Consider the following 26,875-nt stretch of genomic DNA (forward strand, 5'->3'; position numbering starts at 1 on the left):
TAAAATGAAATCTGAACTGAAGAGTTGGGTTTTGTTTTTTATTTTTGTTCAAGATAGTTTATTTTTACTCCTTTGTAAACTTTCTCTCATCTGTAGATTTGACTGAACAGGAACATCAAGGTAACACTAAATCAACACTCTAAATGGCCAACATATGAACACAAAATGTTCACAGTGAAATTTCAGTTTTATAGTAAACTTCATTATTCACTATATTAAAATATAATATTAAAAATGTCTTCATGTTGGGGCGCCTGGGTGGCACAGCGGTTAAGTGTCTGCCTTCGGCTCAGGGCGTGATCCTGGCGTTCTGGGATCAAGCCCCACATCAGGCTCCTCCGCTATGAGCCTGCTTCTTCCTCTCCCACTCCCCCTGCTTGTGTTCCCTCTCTTGCTGGCTGTCTCATCTCTGTCAAATAAATAAATAAAATCTTTAAAATAAAATAAAATAAAATAAAATAAAATAAAATAAAATAAAATAAAATAAAAATGTCTTCATGTTGTACACCTTACACTTACACAATGTTATACATCAATTATATCTCAATAATGCTGGAGATAAAAAGAATGAGAAAGGTTTTTGATTAAAAAATAGAAAAATCTTCAGGAAGTGATGGTGGCACTTTGCAGGCTGTTAATGGCTATTCTCTGGGCTGGGAAGCTGAAGTTGTGGAGTAATCATGGGCAAGAGACTTTAGGGTCTGCTCATAAATGCAACAGCCACAGAAACCGAAATTTTTAACAACTTGTAACTACTAATTCTTGATTCATTTACAATTATTGATGGAAATCAGATCAGCAGAGAAGATGCCGAAAACATTATTTTTTCCTATAAAACAGCAGTGTGAGCAAGAACCGACCTCCAGTCGTGGAATTCTTATAAGAATTAGGTAACAATGCATCTATTAAGTTTGTGGGAGAGAGTTCAGAAAACCCAAGAAATGACCATTCATTTGGCTGTAGGTTTATTACTGTGGTTGCAACTAGGTTCCCTGAAGTATACTACTACATTTAGCTGAAATCTTCTGGAATTCCCACATTTCTCTTTTGATCTGTAGGATATATATGGCTGGTTGGCTATAGGAAGATCATTATAAAAGAACATCCAGTAATAGAATTTTACTCAGATAATGTATTAGGAGATCTACAACTAGATAAACCATTTCCTGAGTTGAGAGAAAATTTGGATCATATGGGGAGGGGGCCATAGCCACACTGATTGTGGCTAAACACTGACTGTTATAGCTAAATATTTAGCACAGTAGAAAAATGGAACAAATGGAGGAACACCTAAAATGTATACGGAAAAAGAGAACCTCAGAGATTTGATTATCATTCTAAAGCATGACATTGGGGCTCCATAAGATGAAGACAATTTTGAAGAAGATTTTAAAAATATAAACACAGCAATAAATACAACTCAGTTACCCATCAATACTGAAGATATAATTAATGATGACTTTTGAATAAATATCAGAAAACAGACTCTGCTGGATTTTAGCTTACACCTGAAAAGGCTTTGTGGACAAAGAGGACCAAGGATACTTACCTGTTTGAGGTACAATTCCCTATATGACTAGATTAGGGTGCACACATAAAACTGCAAACCACTCACTAGTAAAGCAAACTAAGATGCTTCTGCTGTGGTAATCATATTGACAAAATGCTGCAGTCCGCAGCCAGGCAAGGCGGGCAACAGACGCCATTACAAAGTATGAATTAAAATTATTCTGCAGCAATCCTCCATTTCTTCGACTTGTTAAGATGTAGATCCTTAGATAAAGAATATGGTTTGAACACAATTAGCAAGGATGAAATTATTTCCAGTATGGACATTCCAGATAATGGGACTGTGTTGTGCTTAATCATAAAAACCATCTATGAAAAGCCTACAGCAAATATTATTCTCAATGGGGAAAAGCTGAAAGCCTTTCCCTTAAGATCAGGAACACGACAAGTATGCCCACTCTCGCCATTATTATTCAACATAGTACTAGAAGTCCTTGCAACAGCAATCAGAAAACAAAAAGGGATAAAAGGTATCCAAATCGGCAAAGAAGTCGTCAAACTCTCTCTCTTCGCAGATGACATGATACTCTATATGGAAAACCCAAAAGAATCCATCCGCAAACTGCTAGAAGTTATAGAGCAATTCAGTAATGTGGCGGGATACAAAATCAATGCTCAGAAATCAGTTGCATTTCTATACACGAACAATGAGACTGAAGAAAGAGAAATTAGGGAATCCATCCCATTTACAACAGCACCAAAAATCATACGTTATCTTAGAATTAACTTAACCAGAGATGTAAAGGATCTATATTCTAGAAACTATAAATCACTCTTGAAAGACATTGAAGAAGACACAAAAAGATGGAAAAATATTCCATGCTCATGGATCGGAAGAATAACATAGTTAAAATGTCTGTGCTACCTAGAGCAATCTACACTTTCAATGCCATCCCGATCAAAATACCAATGACATTTTTCAAAGAACTAGAACAAACAGCCCTTAAATTTGTGTGGAACCAGAAAAGACCACGAATTGCCAAGGAAGTGTTGAAAAGGAAAAACAAAGCTGGGGGCATCACATTGCTGGATTTCATGTTGTACTACAAAGCTGTGATCACAAAGACAGCATGGTACTGACACAAAAACAGACACATAGACCAATGGAACAGAATAGAGAACCCAGAAATGGACCGTCAGCTCTTGGGGCAACTAATCTTTGACAAAGCAGGAAAAAACATCCAGTGGAAAGAAGACAGTCTCTTCAATAAATGGTGCTGGGAAATTGGGCAGCTACATGCAAAAGAATGAAACTTGACCACTCTCTCACACCATACACAAAGATAAACTCCAAATAGATGAAAAACCTCGATGTGAGACAGGAATCCATTAAAATCCTAGAGGAGAACATAGGCAGCAACCTCTTTGACATCGGCCACAGCAACCTTTTTCATGACACATCTCCAAAGGCAAGAGAAACAAAAGAAAAAATGAACTTGTGGGACTTCATCAAGATAAAAAGCTTCTGCACAGCCAAGGAAACAGTCAAAAAAACTAAGAGCCAGCCCACGGAATGGGAGAAGATATTTGCAAATGACACTACAGATAAAGGACTGGTATCCAAGATCTACAAAGAACTTCTCAAACTCAATACATGAGAAACAAATAAACAAATCATAAAATGGGCAGAAGATACGAACAGACACTCTTCCAATGAAGACGTACAAATGGCTAACAGACACATGAAAAAATGTTCAAAATCATTAGCATCAGGGAAATTCAAATCAAAACCACACTGAGATACCACCTTACACCAGTTGGAATGGCAAAAATTGACAAGGCAAGAAACAACAATTGTTGGAGAGGGTGTGGAGAAAGGGGATCCCTCCTACATTGTTGGTGGGAATGCAAGTTGGTACAGCCACTCTGGAAAACAGTGTGGAGGTCCCTTAAAAAGTTAAAAATTGAGCTACCCTATGATCCAGCCATTGCACTACTGGGTATTCACCCCAAAGATACAGACGTAGTGAAGAGAAGGGCCATATGCACCGCAATGTTCATAGCAGCATTGTCCATAATAGCTAAATCGTGGAAGGAGCTGAGATGTCATTCAACAGATGACTGGATTAAGAATATGTGGTCCATATATACAATGGAATATTACTCAGCCATCAAAAAGAATGATTTCTCAATATTTGTTGCAACATGGACAGTACTGGAGGAGATAATGCTAAGTGAAATAAGTCAAGCAGAGAAAGACAATTATCATATGGTTTCTCTCATCTATGGAACATAAGAACTAGGGAGATTGGTAGGAGAAGAAAGGGATAAAGAAAGTGGGGGTAATCAGAAGGGGGAATGAAGCATGAAGGACTATGGACTCTGAGAAACAAACTGGGGCTTCAGAGGGGAGAGGGGTGGGGGAATGGGATAGACTGGTGATGGGTAGTAAGGAGGGCACGTATTGCATGGTGCACTGGGTATTATATGCAACTAACAAATCCTCGAACTTTACATCAAAAACCAGGGATGTACTGTATGGTGACTAATATAATATAATAAAAAATATTATTATAATAAAAAAACCATACAGACTGTTAAAAGATTTCATAAACAACATAGTAGACAACCAGGGGTACTTAACTATCAGACTGAAGAAAATATAGGAAAGTCTTTTCTCATCATCTTCCTTATATTCCTTATATAGGAATATAAGTTACCTGTAATAGTGAAAGATGATTATGATTACAAATTTTGCTAATGGGGAGCTGCCGAGTCACACATGATGACTGAATTCTTTGGAGGAGCTGTTGCCCAAGAGTTTAATCACAATTACCACCAAACACTGTAAATTTAATAACACAATTATGTCAGCATGTCACAAACTTCAGCATCCTTCTGGTTATAAAATAGCACCCTATGTAGTGTGTTTATGACTGAAACTGTAATTGTCTTCAGATTGTGCTCTAGTCCATAAAGTTCCCCTAAGGGAGAGGTGTTAAATTGTTGTTTCCTTAATAAACATTTTTCTCATTTACAAAAGGAAATATGTATTTCAAGTGATTCTGTCATCTAATGACACAGAAGAAAACTGGCACTGTCTTATATTCTTCATCATGTCTGGGTAAACAGTTTGGAAGGAAACCCAAAGCTCATTTTCCCAAAGGGGAATTCAATAATTGTGGATGGAGGAGTAGAAACAATCACTTTCCATTCTTGAATCACTCTGTTTTCGCTTGAGTTTTTGGATCCCACCCTCACGAGATTTTCATCCTACACCCTGATTGTTACCACTCGGAGTCCTTGGCAAGGTCTTCCTCACATCCTTGATATTAAAAACTTAGAGTGCTCTGGGGACTTTGCTCTTCTTCTTCTTTTTTCCCCCCTTGGGGCATCATTCTAAAACACTTTTCTATCTTCTACCAACATGTATGTTTTGGATGATGGAATCCAATTGCTTTACTTTGAGTATCACCTCTGAAAGAATAAATTCAGGTATATACTTTAAGCCCATTTCTCCTTCCTACATTCTAGACACACTATGTAACTGCCTACACGTGGCAGTGGTAGTTTTGTACTGTGTCAATTTGGCTAATCTGGGTTAATATTTCCAAGTTAAGGTTGACGACAAGGAGGAAAAATGAGATGTGGAGGCAAAGGAATGGCCAACAAGCAGGTCTGGTGCTGCTCACACTCATTTTTGCTATCTCTCTCACTTTGTTAATAAGGAAAGTCACAGTATTCATCTTTTCTAGCTGTTGTTACATTTTCTCTTTTCAACTTCTCTGTCTTATGACAGAGCACATCGTGTTCTCTGTAGAGAAGCGATCCAACTTCTTCTCCAAGCAAAGCTTATCAGCAAGGTAAGAGGGGGTAAAAGAGAGACACATGTTCCAATTTGTTCTCACAGGTTCCATTTTGTCATCATAGATTTTTCCATATTTGGGGGGGGGGTTGTTTCGGACTGATAACTCTGCTTCACTGTCTGTTTTCTCCCAAACTGCCAACCCTGCTTTTGAAGAGCGATTTCAGGATGACCACCACCACATACAAAAAGTAAAACTTTCCCAAAAAAATTCTTCATCAGTTCCAATAATTTTGGAAGTCTAATCTTTATAATAAGCCCCTCCGTCCATACCACTCTTACTGGTTCTGATTCTCTAACCAAATCCTACTTGATGTTCTACTTGACACTCAATACCTACTTGGTTTCTCAAATGCTGTATATCCACAACTGAAATCTTGATATCACTTCTACCACAAACTTATGCTTCCTAAATTTTCTCCAACACATTTATAACAACTTTATCCTTCTTCCTATTAAAGCCAAAAATGCTGGAGTCACTCCCAATACCTCTATTTCCCTCACACTAAAATCCTGTATTTCAGGAAATACTCTCAGTTCTATTTTTAAAATATATCAAGAATCCAACCTCTTTCCAGCCCCTACATGGTGCTTCATTCTGTCCCAAATAAATCATGACTCACTGGAATAATTATATCAGCCTCCTAATTTGTCTTCCAGCATCTATCACGGCTCCTAAATTTATTCCCAACCCACTAGACAGAGTGAGTCTGTTAGAAAATAAATAAGATAATGTCAGTTCTTTGTTCAGAACCTCCTAAGTCTTCCCACATCACTTAGAATAAAAGCTAAAATCCTTACTCTGATTCAAAAGGCTCTAGTGCCACCATATTTTGCTCATCTTACTATTCATATTTTTCCCTCTAGTTCACCTCTTCTGCCCATATTGACCTCCTTCTCACACCAGGAATTCTCCTGCTTCAGGCTATTTTATGCTTGCTTTCCCTCTGCCAGGAATGCTTTTTTACAATCACATGACTTGTCAGTCCCTTCCTTTCAGACTTTATTTCTTCTTGAAACCTTCCAGAACTACTTTAAAATTTCAACCCTGACTCTCTCTCTCAAAAAAAAAAAAAAAACAACCAAAAACCAAAACTTCCTTCCCTGCTTCCCTGCTATATATTTTTGTTCTCAGTACTTAATACTGATTAAAGTACCACACATATATTTTATTTATTTATTTAATGTGTCAATACTACATTGCAAATTTGATAAGGATAAAGATACTGGTTGTTTTGTCCAGTAGTGCAACCTAAGACCACAGTACATTGTCTGACCTCAATAAATATTGTTGGATGAATGAAGGAATATTAGTCTTAGAAATAATACGGCAGCCTAAATCCATTAGATCGTGAAAAAATGGCTGCTACCATCGCCTAGCTAAATGAAAAGCCTTCTCATTTTCTTTGTCACGTTAAACTACATACAATTTCTAAGATTTTTACTCTTTGATTTATATAAATAGAATTTCATATGGTTCAACCTATATGTAAAATGAAATCCTAAAAAATGCACAGTGATCTGGTTCAATCTCCTATGAATAATATTGCTCAGTTGTTTTGTTCTCAATGTTGATTGCTTTTCACTTCTGATAGTTTGCAAATGTGTTCCCAAGTTTTAAAATCTACATAAAAAAGCTAAAGTCAGATATTAGTGGTCATCAGTTACTTAAGATAAATGGGTTGCCATTTCCTCAGAACCCAACCGCTTGTAATTCAGTGGCACCTCTGCAATTGAATGCAGGCTAAATGCTGGTATTGATATTGATATCTTAGGGGTACAAAGCTTAACTCTGGCATCCATGTCCTCTTTCACAGCATCATGAAAAGTGATCATTAAATATCTATTTTTTTCTTTTGTAGAAATAGAAAAAGAAAAGTCAATATCAACTACTGAAGATTTTGAAATATTGAGTCCAGTTCTCATTTTCCCTTATAATTCACTTTTAAGTACTTGTCCATTGAGCAGATAAGATTAATATTGAACAGAACTCTAGTGTGTCTCTTTCATATAGTTGAAAAAGAAAAATAAGAAGGAGTTAGCTCCTTTATTTACCCTTCTATGAACAATGATTACCAGGGAATTTGAAACTCATTTAGAATATCTTCAAAATAATACACTAATAGTCACACTTACACCCTCTCCATTATTTGTTTCAATCTACCTTAACAATAAAATGTGGGCATTATACCCAGTCTATTTCTGCAAGGGTAGAAAACAACCTTCAAGTAAGATAGAAATTACAAAAAAAAAAAAAAAAAAAATCCATTCAGAAATTAATGAGGTATGAAAGAAGGGAAAGTATCCTTGTAAGATGGGATAACAGTTCCAGATGGAATATTGCATTGGTAACGGAAAACAAATTATTTAAAAAAAAAAAAAAAAAGAAGCAGCAGCAGCAACATATTGATCTTCTGTGATGTGGTCAGCCAAGTGTTAGTTTTTTTTTCCCTAGCCGACCTATTAGGTAAGTTTTTCTATCATTGCCTTTGCTCTGCACTATCATATTGCAAAGTCAAATCTGAAAGAAAATAACGTTCTTTCAGGTGTTAGGTATTATAGTCTATGGCACTTAGGCATTTCATTAAAAATGTCTTCTCTTAAGATGTTTAAATTCATACATTTGTTTTCTATATATATAAAAAATAAATCAAAGTTTCATATTCCTTCTTTAGCTTTAGAGGAGAGGGAGTCTCATGTTGAAATATTCTTGTTGACAGAGATTCCTCCTGAGAATATTCATCAAGTAGAAAGTTATTTGTATAATTGTAGGGACTCATTACATGTTAAATATGACTCTGAACATTAATACAGTAAGCATATGCTTTTATGTTTTAAAATTATGTTATGTATTGTTATATCATAGCTGTAAAAATAAAGTGCACTACTCTAACACGTGTCCATCTCCTAAGATAAAATATTCTTCTTACATGTAGCACTGACAGGGATTTGTGTTACACAGTGTGTGGCTATCTGACAAAGTAGCAGTTTAGTAATGCAGATTTTCAAATTCTTGCTACGTGGTGGTGAAAAACAACCTAATATGGAAACTCAGGCAAATTTCAAGTTAATACATAAGCCATGTAAATTAGTTCCTGACATGCTTACTTTATAGTGATTCTAAATAAAATAAATATTTTGTGATATGAACAGTGTATTTTAAAACATATGACCTGGTAGGAGAATGTGGTATTGGAATTTAGATGTCTGCATTTAGGTTAGTGTTCTAGTTCTGAAAATTTACGGACTGGCTATCCTGACAAAAGAACTTAAAATTTCTTAGCCTCACTGTACTAGATAAGGGGTAATGGATCTGCCAGTATTGGTTATTGTGGTACTCGAATTTACCAACCTTAAGAGTAAAGTAAATTGCACATGTAGTAAAAAGCATTTTGATAATACATAGTGGACACGGTTGTGACCCTTTCAGGGATATAAATTATACTTTTCCTCTCTACACTCAAATGTAATTTGAAGTAGCTGGGTTCAAGGATATTGCAAAAGTACCTATTTGGACCCCTTCTCTCTCTTGCAAGGGAAACTTGAATTATTTGAAATTGAATATGTGTGAATGTGATTTGCAAATGGCAAAGGGCTAAAATATGTATATTATGTGTTTTTTACTATTACTACCCTTGATAACCTGAGTTTTAGAGCTCTTTCAACAGTATGATAATGTAATATCCCAGCTTCTGGTAAAACCTTTCCTAAAGTATTTATTGTTTAACTTAGGTTCCATTTTATTTCTCCTCTGACCTCAACTCCATCTTGCAGAGTTACCACTGTGACCACTGGGCTCTACAGTCTCCAGCCAGTGTCACCTTGTGAAGAGATCCATAACTAGAATGTGTCCTGGTGTAAGCATCCTCAGAAGAAGTCTTCAGTCATTATCTAAGAGAAGTTGGTATATAAGTACTCCAGCTTTCCTATCCCTATTCTTCACTTACTAAAATTTAAACTCTGTTGAAGACATTTCTAGAAATTTTTTCATCAATACCTTTGAGAAAATGGGTAGTATGCTGATTCAGCAGAAACAATATTCCCTTGGGATACATGAACCCTCAGAAAATCATAAATAAGAGTCCTTTTCACAAATTCAAATGTTGAAGCCAGACAAATTAAAAATAGAAACAAAACCAGATTTCATAATGTAGCATGAAACAAAGAAGTGTTATAAAGGTTAGATCTACTCTGCACTTTTGTAACAAATTATTTTCATTCTGGTGGCAAATGAAGACACAACTCACAACAGTCTTTCTGTGACACTTTAGACGCTAACACTTTAACCATAAAGTAAGTGCAAACAAAGCAAAAAAATTCCATGTACAGAACTGTCTTTCCAGGGCAGAGTTTGGGGAGGCATTTTAAGAAAAGCAAAGTTGACTTCAAATAGAAAATACTTTCAAGAAGATACTGCATTTTTTATTTCTCTTATGCTTTGGAAACATCCCAACTGGGCCCTTAGTAAAATTTACACGCAATACACATCTGTCTAAAATCACAGAGAACAGTCTTGTCAGATGCTACTCATTCTCCCAGCATGAGCAGTGAATTGGAGATCACTGAGAAGATGAAGTGGAAAGCAAATGACACATTAGTTTGCCTAGAGTCACTGTTGGGTTGAATGTGAATGCAACACAGATAGGTTGAACATGTGTGCACTTCATCTATGACTATTCAGTAACCCTCTCCCCCCTCCCCCGGCCTGAATCGTTGTCCTTCACCTCATCCATTCAGCAGATACTGATGTAACATAAATGTCACACAGACTTTGTGAACTCAGCAGAATTTGAAGTTAGTGTGCCACGAACATCAGAATTTAATATGTTACACAAGGTCAAGAATACTGGCTCTCTTTGTTGTGTAAGACAGGAGGGTGCCCAAAGCTCCTTCAAAAGGATTTTCAAATACTTTCTGGAAAGTCTGCAGTAGGGGGGGATGATTTTAATCTTATTACCTTCAGGGCTTCAGGTGTGTGTTGGGAGAGGGTTGGGGCAGAACTGAACTGTGACAAATTATCTTCTTCCTTCTGGGGGAAAAAAAAAGGAAGGGGGGAAGGATAGGATGAGATGGGAGAAAAAAAGAGTATGAGACAAAAAAGAGGGAACTGTGGTGCTCTGAAGTGGAATCAAAGACGCCAAAAATCTATACATCTCCCTTCTTCATTACCATGGTTTCTAGCATTGTTGTTTATTAGCTAAATTAATTAGACACTGAGGGACTGATTATACAAATGGACAAAGGCCAGACCATATATAAACCCAGAACTTGTAACCTGTGGCAAACAGCCCAGGAAACCAAACCACAATCTTTGCAACAATCCACCCCAAATGGGCAAAACTTACTCAGTAACAGCCAGCTTTCCTAATATCTGCTCCTGCTCCCAACTTAGGATGATGCCAAATGTATTCCACTAGACAATTAGATAGGGTGCCCCACATCTAGTCAGCCAGCCTTCAGCTTCACCAAACAACCTCCAATCAGGGCATACCTGAAGACTTCCCTTTGGTTTTCCACATATATAAAGCTTCCCAGCTCCCCTGCCTGCCTTTAAGTCTCTGCCAAGTCATGGCAGCTAATTCCCTTGTTTAAGCAAACTGAATAAATAGCTTTTGTTTGTTTGCATTTGGGTCGTATCATTTCCACAGCACATTTATTGAAAACTCTCCTTGATTGAGCCAATGAGTCAACAAGATTTTACCAGTGCCTAAGATAAATTGTAAGAGAACATTAAATTTCACTAATTCTTTTGAAACAAAGAGTTTCAGAAAGTTTTACTTTGGGATACTAAGTCCTACTGCCGGACTCTATGCTAATTATTTAATATTCATGACATCTCTAGAAGATAAATATTACTCTATTTTATGGATGAGGAAATTGAGACTTAGAATGCTAAATAACTTTACTATAATTGGTCAAAAAAAAAAAAAAGGCTGTACTTGGCAGAGCTAATATTTGAACACACTTCAGTCTGACTCTAGAGCCAAGATTGAAATTACTCCAAGATGGCAATATCGTGAAGTATTTAAGAGATTAATTCTGGAATCAGATTGCCTAGATTGAATTCACTAGCTATAGACACTTGCACGAGTTGCTTCTCCTTTCTGTCTGCCAGTTTCCTCATCCGTAAAATGAGGATAAAATGACTTCTAACATAGAGGAATGTTATGATAAGGAAGTTATTGTATATAAAGCACTTAGAATAGTACCTGATGGTAGAGGGTCCTCAATTTGTGTCAGTCATTGTGAAGAAGGAGAAGGAATCTGAGGAGGATGAGGAAGAGAGCAAGAAAAAAATATGTTCTGCTTTCATCCTTTTCTTGTGGGTAAAACTACTTTTTGTTGTTACTTGTATCCCAGATAAAAAATGGATTGCTTTTAAAAAAATCTTAGAAAGGGCTATATGATAGCCTCAGCCAAAATAAGCCTAACTTGATTTCTGTTTCATGCACTGGGTCATAATGCTTCCACCATCCTTGATCACTAAATCAGTGCTGTTTTCATGGGAAACGTGTCCCGAGGTCTCTCACTCCCATTCCCTCAGCTCTAGGGAATCTCTTCACCTCTCCTAGAGGGACAGGGATGGAGTTCAGAGGATCTCACCCAGTGTAGGTCCAACAGTTCTTCATATACTTGAACAATTTATTAAAAGTTAAAGGGAAGGCTGTGCCTTTTATCTTAACCCTCTAAATTAATTCTCCGTTTTGTATTCTGCTAGGATTGCCCACAGGGTGATGAACATTTAGAAGCATCTACCCTAGTGCACTGTCTGGTTTCAACTCTTTGAAAGTCTCTCAACTTAAAATAAGGAGCTTTGAGCTTCAAAGAAAGAAACCAGCAAAATACTTTGACTTTTCAAAATGTGTTTTCTTTTGAAATCCCTCTGTGTTTCAGAAAGCAATAGGGTCAAGAAAAAGTGACTTAAAATATACTCTGAATTGTTATGGCTTATCATATTTGGAAAATCAGTCCTTTTATTTTTATCTCCCTTACTTTGTGTGGATCTTAATACCATTTCAGAAACCACTCAGGATTTTCCTACCCAAATAATGAAGACTTTAAAATATCTTTAAAGAAACAAAAGAGAAAATGTATAATTCAGTAGCATGTTTTGAATTTTAATCCAAAACCCTCCTTAATGTCTTGCCAGCAGATGTTTTAACAGGCCTTAGTCAATAAATAGAACTCATGATTGGTTTCAGTTGTTTTGTAGATTTCCTGTGATAAATCCTGAGAATGGTTGTTTCCTTGGCAATCTGAAATTAAAACACTGGTGAACAATAAAATTTTTTTCTCATGTGATAAAAACTGTCTATGAATAGACAGGAAGCATCTTCACTGTATATAGAGAGACTAACTGGAAAAAGAAAGGACTTTAAGGATTGAATTTTGGCTATGCTGCTTATTTTCTTTGTGACCTTGACGAAAATATTTAAACTTCCTCATTTTATGGGTGCCTGGGTGGCTCAATTAAGGGGCTGCCTTAGGCTCAGGTCATGATCGCAGGGGTCCTGGGATGGAGCACCAAGTCGGGTTCCCTGCTCAGCAGGGAGTCTGCTTCTCCCCTCCCCCTTTGTCCCTTCCCTGCTTGTGCTCACTCAAGTTCTCTCTCTCAAATAAATAAATAAAATCTTTAAAAATAAATAAATAAACTTCCTTAATTTAGATGGAGGAAAGTAATAATAAACTTGGAATATTGTTTTTAGGGATATATAAGGTATGTATCACACTCATACAGTGTATACCAAACATAAGTTATCTAAGATAAAATTACCACCATTCTTCTCTTTATGGTCATCACCATCAACTCTGGTTTCTAGAATGTCCAACTGCCTTGTATTGACAAATCTAATTATAAAATTTGGGACAAACCAGGTTCAAGTTACGCTGAAGAGTTAGGAATTGCTGATAAACAGAAGAACACTTCTGTTAATTTTCATTACAGATATCTAGTCAGAGAAAACAAATTAATATTTATGAAAGCTCGTCTGTCAGTAAGTGTCATGATATGTTTTGGGATACTTTAGCTCTTCCAACAGCTCTGTGTCAGTCCCCAACTCCCCAAATAAATATACAATCTAGAGGGTAGCAACAGTTTTAAGAAACAATGCATTTCCCACCTTCCAATGAGAGTCCATACCATCAGGTACTAAACATTTATCCACATTATTTAGTTTAATTCTTATAACACTTTCGTTAAGTAGATAATATTTTACTTACAGAAGAGAAAATGACATTCAAAGATAATTACTAATCTGCCAATAGCTATTAAGTTCAAAGGAGACAGAGAATATCATAGACAAATCCAAGATATATACACACAAAACTATATACATATATATATGTATAACTATAATGTAATACTAGTTTTTCAGTGACATAATCAGAAAGTCTAAGTGAAAATGTTTATCAGATCATGGGCTACAATAAAAGTCTTCTCAAACTAAGATGAAAATTTGGAATCTTTAACATTTAATTATACAATTTAGTATTTGCTAGACAGCTTTAGATTTGTCAAACCTATCCACTAATTTATTTCTTACAACTTCCCTATAAGTATTATATTGTTGTTATCCCTACTTTATTCATTATGAAGAAACTGAGGCAGGGGAAAAAAAATTGGCCAAGGGAAGACAGCTAGTAAATGATGGACCCTAATTTAAACAGAAATGATTAAATTCATCCTGAAACTATCTACCAAGCAATGTTGCCTCCAAACATGTCCCTGATTCACAGAGTAAGGGCTTGCCTTAAAGGATAAAACATGAATATGTAGATTGTTTCAGCTGTTTTGTGAATGGGACTTTTATCTGTCTGTGTATCTTCACAATCCATTAATTTGAGTTTTCCTAGATAAGTAAACAATAAAACTATTATCATCTAAAATATGACAAATAAGGAGCAGTATCAATTTGAACAGAGCAAATCCAACGCCTCACATCTCACCAACGCCTCACATCTCACCAACGCCTGGTCACAGACATTCCAGTTAGGGCTGGCTTGTGTTGTATGTTTATCCATCCCCCCTTTGAAATAGATTTGGCATTATTTATTTTCTGTCCTTTATGCTTTCATAGCACATACAAACACAGGCACACACATGTATACACACAGTGTTTATCATCCCCATATCAATTACAATTGCAGTTTATGTTACTTTTATAAACAACTGACGAAATCAATTTTAAAAGTACAATGCTCATTGGTTGAGTTATAATAAAGAATATATCTGGATTTTATCCTGGGTTCCTGACACTAAACTTTAAAAATTCCTGTAATTTCCTGAATGATAAGAGTATCTTTTGTCATTCATGATGAGCCCCTTTGACCACTCCTGATTAGGTGATTAATGGAGCTCCCTTAGTTTCAAGAGAGTATATGGCCAGGAAAGTGATTAGAGAGCTAGGACTTTCAGAAAGGACCCTTCCTCCACTCTTAGGGGAGGTGACAGGGGATAGAGACTGAGTTCAATCACATGATCCCATAATGATACCTCGGTAAAACTCTGGACATCCAAAGCTCAAAAGGCATCTTGAGTGGTGAACACATGAATATACAAGGAAGGTAACAGACCCTGGCATGGAAGTTCAGCATCTAGAAATCTCTCAGATCTAGCCCTAAGTGTCTCTTCCATTTGGCTGTTCCTAAGTCATATGCTTTATAATAAAACTAAAATTGTAAGTACAGTTTTCCTGAGTTCTGTGTCATTCTAGCATATTATTGAAACTGGTGGGATCACAGGAACCCCCCAATATATAGGGAGCTGGTCAGAAGTGCAGGTGGCTCTGAGACTTGTGGCTGTATCTGAAGTGAGGGCAGGCTTATGGAAGACTTGACCCTTTAAACCTGTGGAATCTGACATCAGCTCTTAGCAGCTAGTGTCATAACTGAATTGAACTGCAGGACACCAGTTGATGTCAGAAAGAACTATTGTCAAAGCAACGGTTAATAATAAAATAACAAAAAGTTTGAGTGTCAGAGAACCTAACAAAAGGAAAACATTTGAATCAGGTTAGTCAAAAAGACAAATCAATATGATTCTGTAAAAGTGCAACTTGCATCACATGTATCTTTTGTCTATGGTTTTAACACTAAAATTTTTATACCTAACAATTGTGATTCTACTTAGTCATCAACCTCCTTCACCAGCCTTGATTCCAGATGAATTGTGATTATTTCCAAAAACAAACTTTTACTTTAAATATAAAATTCTGCCATATTTGAGAATATTCAAAATAATCTGCTTAAGGAAAAGTTGGAGATTGTGGAAGGAAATAAACCTAAGCATCTCCAACCAGCAAAAAAATGGAGCATGGATTGTTAACCACTCACAGATAATGAGAATAAGGCCACAGTTACTGCATGCCAGTGCTCCCTGGAGCTGCTGTGGTTGTGCTAGCATGCACAGAACATAAAGAAGCTATACCTCTTGGTGGAGGTAATGGAGGTAAGGAGTTGACAATGAGTTCATTTAATCTCAATGTAATCTAGTTCACTGTATTTTCTCATGTCTCCCTAATCTCAAGGTTCTATATCTAAAATATACAAGCTACTATCAAGTATAGGAGGAAGATGGTAACCTGCTCAGATACTTGATGGAGCAGCACCCTACAGTCCTCGAAAGGGCTCAGGCTTCAGACTTAGAAGATATGGTCTCAAGTCACTACCACTTGTTAGTAGTGAAATATATGCTAAGTCACTTAAATCCTCTAAGACTCAAATTTCTGATTGATAAAATGGGGGCAATAAATTATACTTCATAGGTTTTTAAAAGAATTAAATGTAGTAAGCTCATGAAAATATCCTGAAATATAAAGCTCTCTATACAATTCTGACACTTGTTATTTTTAATTTTCCTTTTATTTACAAAGCTTATATTTTTTATGCTGTACATATAAGATGCAGTCAGAGAATAATTAATAACCTTTCCAGGTATAAAAATAAATATTATATCACTGACTTTGTACCAATTTTCAAAAGAAGTCAGAATAAAACACACACACACACACAAAGGAGAAAAATACCCCCACAAAATCTGATGATCTGAGATTACCAGAGATAATATTAATAGTAAAAATAGTAAAGAAAAAAGGTTAGAAATTTAATAGTAAAAAAGTAAAATAGTAATATAATTCTATTCATAATTGTATATTTTTAATCATTAAAGTGTGTATACTATCTCTGTGTCACCATATTTATTCCATATCAGTGCTCCAGAATCAAAACATATAAGCTATCATTCACAAAAAAGGAGCACTCTGGAGAGTAAATTAGGCTAGGAATTCAAATAACTGAATCTCAGCACTACTTTTGGGATTAGCACTGGAAATATTCAATTCTCCACTGCCAATTATCCAACTAAAATATGACACAATTATCCATGGCCAAATGATCTCAAACCCATTAAACCTTTAACATTCTGTGATATTTGGGGAAAAAAAATAAAATTCTGTGATATTTGGAATTTGCTCTACAATCTAAATAATCATGTTAGTATAATTGGCATATTTATTCCCCAATTTAACAACATAACATCTTACATTACTTTAGTTAACATTTGCTTTCACATCCACACTTTTTGATCCTTGAAATAAAGCCAGTGAGAAAAGTGGGACAAAGAATATTATTCTCATCTTATAAATGAAACAGTGAAGTAAAAACTAACACAGGCACAGATTACTTTTTTTGTGTAAATCATAGCACGCTAAATTGTTTTGACTCTATACCAGTTTATAGGGTTGTATGTCCTTCTTCATTTCAAAAGGATATCAAAATGTATGTGAATATTTAGTTCAAGTGAGTATAACAAAATATTGAGGAGTCCAACACTGAGGTTTTGATTTTCACTAAATCTGGCAATTTCTTTTGACTTCTCTGCTGTGGACTCCAATCCCAACTATTCTGAATAAACAAACTATTGGGTGCCATCAAGATCATGTGAATTTCTGAAGATGAGTGAGTGTATCCTCATCACTTACTTTTGTAAACTAATCTCCAGAAGCCCATCTTGGTCAGTTAGAAGAGTCATCTGTGCATGTATGTAAGGGAAGCACCTAGTCCCGTCACTTTGACTCCAGCTGAGTTTCTTCTCAAGTTCTTGGTACAACAGCTAATGGAAATCCTACAACCCTAACAGGATCTTGGGTTAGACTCTTAACCTTCTATTTAGGATCTAATGGATAACCTGACATTTTAAAAGCATACTTTTTAGCTCAGGTTATTTGAAATGAGAAATCCAAGGCCAGGGTTAATGAAAACAGATTCCACTTTTCTCTCAAATTCAGTGTTAGAAGAACTGTATGTTTCTTTCCTTTCTAACAATAAATGACTAACGATCATCTGAGCACAAACGAGAAAGGAGAAATGTTAGCAAATGTAACTCACTATGACAATGTTTGAAACAGCTATGACATCTCAAGGCAGCTAGTGAAAACATGTTATAGAGCAGTTGCTGCTATTTTTTCTTTCTTTTTGTCACATTTGAGTTAGGATGATCCATAAAACTCTTCTCACCATGGCTAGTCCAGGAGCAGAGGGCATTTGCTGGTATTTTCAGGAAGTCACAGTCAGCAGCTCACACTTCCATGTGAGGGTGGTGCCCAACACATATAGCCCACAGTGTTACCCAAAATCATTTACCGAAAAATTAGAACAGAAAATTATAAAGAAAACCAACATACAATAAAGCAAGATGCTATAAAGCAGAATGGCCAAACTATGAACAAAAAGCAAATTCTCAAGAGCTAAAATGTTAACAATGATATAAACAGAACAAAATAATCTAATCGAATCTACTAGGCGATTGTGGGATTTATATCAACATGTGACACAAAATCTCTTCAGAATAAAGTGAAGTGAAACAATTTGTCTACAACTGTTATGCTGCAGAGTAGACATCCAAATTGAAGTTCTTGGACTGAAAAGTTAAAATTGCTACTGCCATAACAGTCTGCTTTTCACCCATGAGTACTGGCCAGGTAACAACCAGATCAAATTTAAAGTACTGGAATTAGTCAAAGGAGAATAGAGAGAGAAATTATTGGGAATACAAAGGAATCAAAGTAAAAACATGATTGAGGATCACCTGGGTGAGCCTTTGGCTTAGGTTGTGATCCCAGAGTTCTGGGATCAAGGCCCAGGGAGGGCTCCCTGCTCAGCAGGGAGTCTGCTTGCCCTCTTCCTCTGCCCCTCCCTCCCACTTGTGCTCTCTCTCTCTCAAATAATTAAATAAAATCTTTTAAAAAATGACTGAATATCAACAAAAATAATCTACAAAATCTGCTACAAATAACATGTAATATATATATGCCATATATATAATGCACACTATTAAATTTGTATATGTGTGAATACATATCTAGCTAAAATCAAAACCATAAAGTAATGTCAAAGCAAGTTTGATTCTTAAAACGCCAAGAGCAATTTCAGTTTCCAGAATAGAGTAGAATGAGATAAGCGTAGAGCTGTAATGTAGGAACACAGCATAGAGGGCCTTAACAGACTCCTGTAAGTATTGTGACTTTGAATGATATGAGAAGGTGCTGTGGAGTTTTGAGGGGAGTGACAGATGTAACTTCCTTTTAAATAGAATTCCTCTCAACTCCTATTACGTAGGGATAGGATGGATTCAGAAAGACTAGTTAGGATGTCCTGTATTGACCCAGGAAAAAGAGAATGGTGGGTGGACCAGCATGGTAGTGTTGAAAGTAAAACACAGGGCTGGCTGAAGGACCCACTGTGGGGTGTAAGAGAGAGAGAAGCATGAAAGATGATACCAAGTTTGGTTTATTGTTTTGTCTGGTTTTGTCTGAGTAACTTCCACAGATGAGGATTCCTATGGGAGGAATAGACTGGAAGGTCTCACTGATTTTGACAGTTCATGTGTAATTACGTCTCTGAGCAAGGAAGATAAATAACTGAAGTTGTTTCCCAGTCACAGGGTTTCCTTGTGAACTGGGTTTTGTACACACAGCATGTATAGGCAGGGACAACAATAATTAAGCTGACGTCCCAGGTAGACCACAGTGGAGGTTGTTGTGCTGTGGAACTAATTTTATGAGCAGTTAAGGGCAATTATATGCAAAGCCTTACCTTCTGTCTCATGATAACATTTAGAAACCTAATATCCTACAAAAGGATAAAAAAATTATGGTGGGGAGGTGGAGGGTCAATAAAACTTTGGCAAATTAGAAACAAGTAAATCAGAATCATTAGCTAAGAACCCTACCCTAACAACATGACCCTAGCAACTCTCATGGATTCTTTTAACAGATATGAATGAAAAACCACCTGATGATAATAATAGGTATTTTTTTCCAATTTTACATTAGGTAAAAACAAGAAAAATAATAATGATTGTTAAGATAGCTAACATGAATAAATGCTGAACTTGTCCTGGGTCTTTTCTATGCACTTTCCACACATATACTCTGTCCTCACAATAAATCCATGAGGTGTAATACATGATCATCTCTGTTTTACAAATAAAAGAGCTGATGCAAAGAACTTCCCATAAACTGAAATACAGAATTTACTAGAATCAAGAGATACTCAGCTCAATCCTGTTGAACTGCAGCATGCAGCAGCTGAATCTATCATAATGAGAACTGATCCTCAAAATGATGAGCTCAAGACCCTGGAAAAAATCCTAATTTTCAAGGAGTTTACTGTTAAAGGAAACTGATTATTTGGGGCTTAGAAGGATTACAATTTATAGCTGTTAAGAGAATAAAGGTATCTCATTTGTACCAGATGGGGAAGAAAGGAAGCAGGCTGAACTTACGTTCTTTGTGTTAACAAGGACATTTGATTTACCCAAATATTCATTTCAAAAACTCTGATTAATTGGTGATGAATTAAGTAAACAATCCTGTCAAATCAGTCATACTTTAGTGGCAGGGTTTCTTGATAACTTAAATTATCTCAAGGAATACAAAATCCTTTTCATTCTCTTCACCAATATAGTGTTTATATTTTTGAAGTTCAGTTTCTCACAAACCTATGAAAATGTAGGTGAATATTGAATAGATAACTGTGATAAAGATAAATTTTCTAATCATTAAGCACAGAAAGAAAACATAAACAATTGGTTTTAACAGTTTGTTGATAAAAGAAATATTCAGATGGTGCCCATTCTCTCAAAAAAAAGAATATAGAAAAAATAGTAAACATTACAGAAGGGTCAAATGATACAAATAAACAGCTATTTATAGGATATTTACCAAGAATATGTTATTACAGAAAATTTTTATGTTATATTAAGTGGAACAAAATAGATATTAGTCTATTTATGGTGGGAGTCCAATCATATTTTAAAAATGTATCACATAAGATATGACAATATATTCTAAGTAAATTTGTGTGGTAAAAAAAGGGAATACAATGTTCTATAATTTTCTTTCAGTGTTTTGCCATTGTTATTTGGAAAATAAATGACTTCTTAATGTGTCTTAACAAACACTTTAAAGCAATACATAATAATGAAATATAATATGCTTCTTTCTTTAGGTTTCCACAAGTGAGTCATATATTACACTCTCTTGTAAACCGTGAGAAATTCTTGAGAGCTTAAATTGAAAATGCAATCACTTCCTAGGTGCCAGCGGTTGACAGACGCTCCCACCAATCGAATATAAGTTAAATGCGAAGGTCTGCTTAGTGCCACAACTCACTTTACCTGAAGAATCTAAACTTACAGTGTAAAGTCAAGTAATTATATATGGAGAATGCTTAAAATGTAGTTTCTATGGGTTATGGCTACTGCGAATTTGAAATACTGTTCACAGAGAGAACCTGAGCTTTCAAGAAAAGAGAGCTCAGCCTCTGTAAATCTTGAGCTTCCCTTATGTGAAAGAAGTAATAGGGTGGTCTAGATGTCTAAGGTCTCTAGGTCTGACTCCTTACCCATCACTTAACACTATCCTAGCCACAATGTTATTGTCAAATGAGTTATTTTGCTTTCATTACAGTCATATTATAATAACACACTGCTGGTGAAAAAGGCCACCGAGGTCTTACTGTCAAGTTCAGTAAAATTCCTAATGAAATGTCAGACTCTTCTACAGATCTATCACTAATATTCTTAAGTGAATAACAGTCTTTATAGTTCAGAGGGTGTTTAACTACTTGAGTATGTTTCCAAGCAAAGTCCACACTTTATTTAATAATTCACATAGTGACAATTAAGTTAAATGATTACTCAGTGTATCTTTCTTTATGAACTTGTCTACATACTAAATCTAGATTGCTTCATTCCTTCTTTCCTTCCTTCCTCCCTTCTCCCTTCATTCTCTCCTTCCCTTCTTTTTCTCATTCCTTCCTCAACTGGAAACATTTCTGTATTAAGCATATTTGCATATGTTTTATATATAAGTATGTGTATACACTTATATGAGCTCTCAGTATAGCAAATAAGACAGTTACATTCACAGAAACTAGAAAGCATTTTCATGAGATTTTTTAGGGATCCGATTTTTCTTCTCTTTTAACATCACCTAGGGTATTTCTATTGGTTGCATAGTTGAAGATGGCCCTGCATCACCAGGTTACATGCCACTCATTGGAAAGAGGAGATAGAAAGTAGATGATTAGCAGCTATGTCTGTCTGTCTAAAGGGTATGGCTGAGAGGCTGTACCAATCACAACTGCTCAGTTCTAACTGCCAAAATTTAACACACGGAAACGTCCAATTGCAAGGGAGGATAGGAGGCTAATAATTATAGTCTCTAGCTAAGTTATATATGCCGAGTTAAACCTTAGATATTCTACTACCAAATGGAAGTCCAGTAGAATGGACGTGTGTGTGTGTGTGTGTGTGTGTGTGTGTGTGTGTGTGTGTGTGTAACTATCTTTGCCACATTATTTATTTTAAAAGTCAGTGTCTGGGACTCAGAGGAAAGAAGGGATGGCAGAAAATGTGTTTGTAAAAACCCCTTATAGAATTCTAAGTAGCACTACTTTTAGATTCATGCCTTTGTAATTTATTTCTTTGGGATGATATAATATATAACATCTTTTTAAAAATTTTTTTAAAGATTTTATTTATTTCTTGACAGAGAGAGAGCACAAGCAGTAGACCAACAGAGGCAGATGGAGAAGCAGGCTCTCCACTAAGCAGGGAGCCCAACACGGGGCTCCATCCCAGGACCCTGGGATCTGGATCTGAGCCGAAGGCAGCTGCTTAACCGACTGAGCCACTGAGGCACTCCAACCATCTTTTTTTTAAACCTTGAGCCTTATGGGTCCCCAAAATTGTATCTATAGGCCTTAACTGGGGAAAAAAATTTTATAAGCCTGCTGCTTCCCCTGCTCGTGCTCTCTCTCTCTGACAAATAAATATTTTTTTAAAAACCTAAAGATTTATTTATTTATTTGAGAGAGGGAGAGTGTAAGAGCAGGGGAAGGGACAGGGAAAGAGAATATCCAAGCAGACTCCTACTGAGCACAGAGCCCAACACAGGGCTTGATCCCACAAGCCATGAGACCAGGACCTGAGCTGAAACCAAGAGTTGGACACTTAACCAACTGAACCACCCAGGCACCCTGGTGTCATACTTTTTAAAGGCTGCCTTTTTTTTTTTTAAGATTTTATTTATTTATTTGACAAAGACAGACAGCCAGCGAGACAGCAAAAAAAAGCAGGCGGAGTAGGAAAGGAAGAAACAGGCTCCCAGCCGCGGAGCCTGATGTGGGGCTCGATCCCAGAATGCTGGGATCACGCCCTGAGCCGAAGGCAGACGCTTAACAGCTCAGCCACCCAGGTGCCCCAAAGGCTGCCTTTTTAATGTAATCTTTAGTGGTTACCACACCTGGATAAGATGGTGTCATTTGACCATGTACAGCATTTTATTGCATTTTATTTTACTGGAATACTTATCCCAATTGATTTTGATTTGAAGTAATTAACATGCATTTTATAAGTATTATTATATCATGCTATTTTTTACTATGTGGTATGATACAGAATCTATTATATAATATGTAAACACTGGTCTTTGCATTCATGAAGAACAGGCATTATTTTGTATGACTTAAATTTAATAATTTTTATATTCTTCCGTAGAACCTAGAACAATGCTGGGAAACTTCAGTATACATTTTTTAAGATGTCTGAATAAACGAACTTTATGTGAATGCTAAGATAGTAGTAGAGTATTCCATGGACAGTCTTTCATCTAATAAAACATCCCCTCTTTACCTATTTATTAAAATTGTTAGGCTGTTTTCCTGAAATACACACCAAGTAGAGATGTATTAAGATATATTAAACTCGAAATACTGTATACAAAATTAGCCAAAACAACCAATTAATCAGAACTTCTCATTTCACCATTTAAGACAGGCAAAATGAAATAAAATAAATCACAGTGATAAAATCATTCAAAAACATCTCAGACATGTCTTGGATTCAGTATATATGTGACTCAAACTCCTACCCCTATTTCATCTGCAGAAAGCCATGAGAATCTATTTTCAGAATGATGACCCTGAGGCACTCTATCATATTATTAAATAACCCATAATCTTCACTCCCATCTACTTAATGAGACAAGAAGATGGAATAATTTATTTTAGAGAGATTTACAGCCACAAGAGTTGGACCAAAATTGGTTTCCTTCTTAAAACTCAGCAGAGTTCTCCCTAGATCAGTGGTTAACAACCTTTTTATTTTTTCAGCCATCTCCCTGTGAGAATCTGATGAAAGCTATCAGTTCTCTCACCTGAAAAATACACATGTACAAATACAACTTTTCTTTTTCTTTACCATTTCAGAAGATCCAGTGTTCTTAACAGCTATTCTTACACTACTCACACTACTGAGAACCTCCATTCTATACTACAGCAATTAGGAAAATCAGTCTTGCTTTCCAAGTTTAGACATAGATTTCCATGTTTCCTTGATTTGCTTAAGCACTGAAGGAAGAGACTGTGCTTCTACCAGTTGGTGTTAAACGGTCTTATTCCACCTACTCTGTGTACACAGGTCTGGAGCCTTGTGCTATGTTTCTGTGACGATCTAAATGATGAGATCCTAAGGTAGCTAGGTCTTCAATGCTTATAGCTCTTGTCCAAGGAAGGTTCCTGTACTGTATGTTACTTCCAAAACTTTTTGAGTATTGCTTCCAAAATTTGATAGTCCCCTCAGTGTTAACCCCATATTTTCAATGAAAATTTTATACGAACAATACCCCTCTCTTTCCAAGTCCTCTTGCAACTATAGGACAGACATACATTGACTTTGCTAGTCATATACAGCCCTACAGCAAGTAGATATAAGAGTTAGTAACATGCTACATGCAAAAGAATAAAAGTGGACCACTTTCCTACACCATACATAAAAATAAATTAAACATGGATTAAAGACCTAAATGTGAGACCTGAAACCATAAAACTCCTAAAAGAAAACATAGACAGTTTCATGGACATCACCCTCAGCAACATTTTTATGGATACGTCTCCTCAGGCAGTGGAAACATTTAAAGCAATAAGAAACCATTGGTACTCTACCAAAATAAAAAGCTTTTGCACGGCAAAGGAAATCATCAACAAAACAACAAGGCAACCCAGGAATGGGAGAAAATATTTGCAAATTATTTATCCAATAACCAAAAATTTATCCAATTAACCTCTTGATTAATATCCAAAATACATAAAGAACTTATGCAACTCAACACCAAAAGAACAAAAAATCTAATTAAAACATGAGAACACTTGAATAGACATCTTTCCAAAGAAGATGACCAAAAGACATATGACAAGATGCCCAACATCACTAATCAGCAGAGAAATGCAATTCAAAACCACAAGATATTACCTCACACCTGTCAGAATGGCTAAAATAAAGTTAATTAAAAAAAACACTAGAAACAAGTGTTGGTGAGGATGTGGAGAAAAAGGAACTCTCGTGCACTGCTGATAGGAACACAAACTGGTGCAGCCACTGTGGAAAACAGTATGAAGGCTTCTCAAAAATTTAAAAAGAGTAACACTATATGATCCAGTAATTCTACTACTTGGTATTTATCCAAAGAATACAAAAAAAAAAAAAAAATGTGCATCCGTATGTTCACTGAAGCATTATTTACAATAGCCAAGATGGTGAAGCAACCCATGTGTCAATCAATAATAAATAGGTGAATGGATAAGGAAGATGTGGTATGTATGTGCACACAGAGAGAATGGACTATTACTCAGCCATAAAAAATAATGAGATTTTGCCATTTACAATGACATGGATGGACTTAGAGGGTATAATGCTAAGTAAAATAAGTCAGACAAAGACAACTACCATATGATTTCACTTATATGTGGAATCTAAAAAAAACAAAACAAATGAACAAATAAAAATCAGCTCTAAAATGCAGAAAACAAACTGATGGTTGCCTCAGGATAGGTGGGTGTTAAATGAATAAAATAGAGAATTAAGAGTTACAAACTTCCACTCACAAAACAAGTAAGTCACATAAAAAAGATAGTCACATGAAAAACAGTCTATTACCCACTTTGCTAGTGCGCAAGGCAACAGAGTGTAGTTGAAAGTAACACACTCAGGTCTCAACCCTAAATTTACAGAGTTACATCTACCCCCTTCAAATCTTTCCAAACCCATCTCTAACTTTTGACAACCACTAATCTATTCTTCATCTATATAATTTTGTCATTTCAAAATGTTATATGTGAATTTTGATATTCACTTTTTATTTCACCCAGGATTCCCTACATATCCATCCACAATTATAGTATCAATAGTTTGTTCCTTTTTATTGCTGAATAGTATTTCATGGTATAAATATACCACAGTTTATTTAACCATTCACCCAGTAAGAACGTTTGGGTTCTTTGCAGTTTTTATTACAAATAAAGCTTCTTAGATAATTCATGTACAGGTTTTTCTGTGAATATAAGTCTTTATTTCCCTGGAATAACTGCCCAGGAGTATAATTGCTCATTTGTATGATAAGCACGTGATTTGTTTTACGTGAAATTGCCAAACTTTTGTCCAGAGTAAGCTGTGTGATTGTACATATCTCACCAACAATGTATGAGAAATCCAGGTTCTCTGTATCCTTGCCAACATTGGTATTATTACTATTTGTAATTCTGCTATTTAATAGGTGTGTAGTGCTCTTAATTTCTATTTCCCAAAGGCTAATGATGTGGAACATTTTTTCATATATTTATTTGTCATATGCATATCCTCTTTAATAAAATGTAGATATGTTTTGCCAATGTCAAATTAGATTATTATTAATTTTTTGCCGTTGATTGTTGAGTGTTCTTTATATATTCTAGAAATAAGTCCTTCCATTAGGTATGTGGTATGCAAATATTTCCTCTCAGTCTGTAGTTTTTCCTTTCATCTTTTTAGCAGGGTCTTTCACAAAATAAGTGTTTTTAATTTTGATGAAATCATGTTTATCAAATTTTCACTTTATTTATCATGCTTTTAATGTCATATCTAAGATCTCTTCTCTCAATCCAAGCCTTGATGATTTTTTTGTT

At 35.8% G+C, this 26,875-nt stretch overlaps 1 pseudogene; it reads left to right on the top strand.

The window, feature by feature from the left end:
* Positions 1 to 613: 613 nt before the first annotated feature.
* On the top strand, positions 614 to 4,360 carry LOC123799520 (NEDD8-activating enzyme E1 regulatory subunit pseudogene; annotated as a pseudogene).
* Positions 4,361 to 26,875: the final 22,515 nt, after the last annotated feature.

Source organism: Ursus americanus, chromosome 24 (assembly GCF_024610735.1).
Source record: "Ursus americanus isolate L20-20 chromosome 24, mUrsAme1.1.p, whole genome shotgun sequence".
Taxonomy (NCBI): Eukaryota; Metazoa; Chordata; class Mammalia; order Carnivora; family Ursidae; genus Ursus; species Ursus americanus.